We start from the raw sequence: 2673 nt of genomic DNA, 5'->3' as shown, positions 1-2673 counted from the left end.
GATACCCTTGAGGACAACAGATCCAGATTGAGGCTTGGATGACAGGGTCCTGAGGTGCAGGGTAAAATTTAAGAAATGTTTTAAATATTTCTTGGGTCCAGTGAGTTACATCAATATACACACACATATATATGTACATATAATGTGTGTATACATATTCTAAAGTTCAGTTTTGCACACCTGATATACAGTAACACATGTGTATGTGTACACACATGCATTTCCTTATGAGGAAATGAGCACATTGTCCCTCCCTTTATAAAAGAAACCCCTCGGGGGCTGGAGAGATGGCTCAGAGGTTAAGAGCATTGCCTGCTCTACCAAAGGTCCCGAGTTCAATTCCCAGCAACCACATGGTGGCTCACAACCATCTTGTAATGGGGTCTAGTGCCCTCTTCTGGCCAGCAGGCATACACACAGACACAATATTGTATACACAATAAATAAATAAATAAATATTTAAAAAAAAAAAAAAGAAACCCCTCACAGGGACTCTCCTTACAGAGTCAGTTTCCTTTGTCCTCTTGTTTTCTTCTTTAGGTGATAGTTGGCCCTAGGACTCTAGAAGATTGACTGTCCCCAGTGGACAGGAATTAGGAGACTGTTAGCATACAACTTCCCAGGGGCCGCACCCCTAGAGGCCTGGGCTAAGGTCAGTGGCTGAGCTACAGGTGAAGGCTACTCTCTATTAACAGAGCTGGCTATCCAAAGTGAAGCCCATGCTGCCTGAGCTGGGTACCGGTGAGCTCAGGCTCAGATGTTGATGGGTACATCATGGTGTCTACCCTGCTCCCAGAGTGTATACTGTAGGAGTACCGTGTAGCCTGTGTGTACACTCCCCAGGTCCACAGTTTCATCCCCCTTGGGTCCTCTCTGGCCAGACAATGGGGTTCTGGAATGCTAGGTTATAGATCTGAAAGACAGGTTGTCCACCAAGAATGTTCCCTGGACTGGGCAACATCCTGATTACCCCAGAATAGACAGAAACGCAGGCTCCTGGATCTGATGAACAGGAAGCTCCAGGTTTGAGGCCCACAGTGTCTGTAGCCTGGATATCTGGGTGCAGAGCAGCTCCAGACTGAAGCTGGAACACACACCACTGACCACCTGAAGAGCAGAATCGCACTCCTACAGGTAGCCCACTGCTGGCCTCTGTCTATATTCATAGCAGGGTTGAAGTTTGTCTGCACACAGCAGGAACCTCTCCATCCAGCTGATGAGGTCGGTAAGGACCTAAGATACGTATACATCATGACAAAAGAAAACAGAGGCCTTTAATTCCAGAGCTCGGGAGGCAGAGGCAGGTGCATCTCTGTGAGGTCCAGGCCAGCCTGGTCTACAGAACGAGTTCCAGGATAGCTAGGACTGTTGCAAGAGAAACTGTGTCTGGAAAAACCAAACCAAACCAAATCGAGGCCATTACCAAACACTTACATGCATGTTACACATTGTTTGTGGGGTGATAGGTATTTTATTATTCCAATGGAACCAACGAAGCTGGAATACCCAGATTCATTTTTCATTTTTGGTTTTTCAAGACAGGATTTTTCTGTGTAGGCCTGCCTGTCTTAGGACTCGCTCTCTAGACCAGGCTGGCCTCTAACACAGAGATCCACCTGCCTCTGCCTCCCAAGGGCTGGGATTAAAGGCATGCACGGGGAGTGACATGCAGTAGGAGGCTCTGAAGAAGGGTCTTAAACAGAAAAGACAAAGGCAGTTTCTCCTGTAGTCTCACGTCACAGTCAGCACAGAAGACTTCTGGGATCCGGAAAAGTGTGAAGTCTGTTGCTCACCAGAAATTTCGCAGTTTGTTCTCAGTAGTGGACACCAGCAGGAATCTTCTGATTTAGTTCAGTCCTGGGGCTCTCTGCCTGGAGCATTAGATCCCAAGCTTGGGGGAATTAGTCTCTGAGATATCCCCACTTCAGTGCTGAAGTAGGCCCAGGGTGCATCCCCTTTTCTTCTAACGACCAGTACTTATAAACCGGGCTCCCTCTACCCTTCCTTGGGTTGCACTGATCAAGCAGCTCAAAGAACTTGTGTTGGCTGGTTTACCATGAGAATAATTACCAAGGATACAGATGAAGATATGTAAAAGGTCAGGTATATGGAAGGAGTGGGACTTCCATGTCCTCCCTTGGCACCCCCTACCCTGGGATCCTCTGCACGTTCAGCTCCTAGGAAGCTCTGAGTGTCTCTAGGGGTTTTATCGACACTTCATTACATGGAGTGATTGGTTAAACCACTGGCCTTCAGTGATCTCCTCAACATTCAGCCCTTCTTCCTTCTCTGGGGGCTGAAATGAGGCTGAGGTTCCCCACCCTCTGATGTAGCCCTGGTCTCTCAGTGACCAGCCCCACCTGGAAGCTCTCCAGGGGTTGCTGGCCAGCAGAGGGCTCTTCAACACATGGAATATACTTCCCAACCAGATTCCTCAGATTTTAGGAACTGTAGTCTAGAAAATAGAAGTTGTTTTCTTTCTTTTTTTCCCTCAGTTTCTAAAGCCTGGAGAAAGAAGTTTGATAAAAATTAGGAAAAAAGCTGGGCATGAGGGGCTGGCTCTTCCAAAGGTCCCAAGTTCAATTCCCAGCAACCACATGGTGGCTCACAACCATCTGTAATGAGGTCTGGTGCCCTCTTCTGGCCTGCAGGTATACACACAGACAGAATATT

Source organism: Alexandromys fortis, unplaced genomic scaffold, assembly GCF_014885135.2.
Source record: "Alexandromys fortis isolate MF-2015 unplaced genomic scaffold, M_Fortis_MF-2015_v1.1 scaffold_149, whole genome shotgun sequence".
In the NCBI taxonomy this organism is placed as follows: domain Eukaryota; kingdom Metazoa; phylum Chordata; class Mammalia; order Rodentia; family Cricetidae; genus Alexandromys; species Alexandromys fortis.
The sequence above is the reverse complement of the archived record's forward strand: the minus strand, read 5'-3'. Positions refer to the sequence as shown.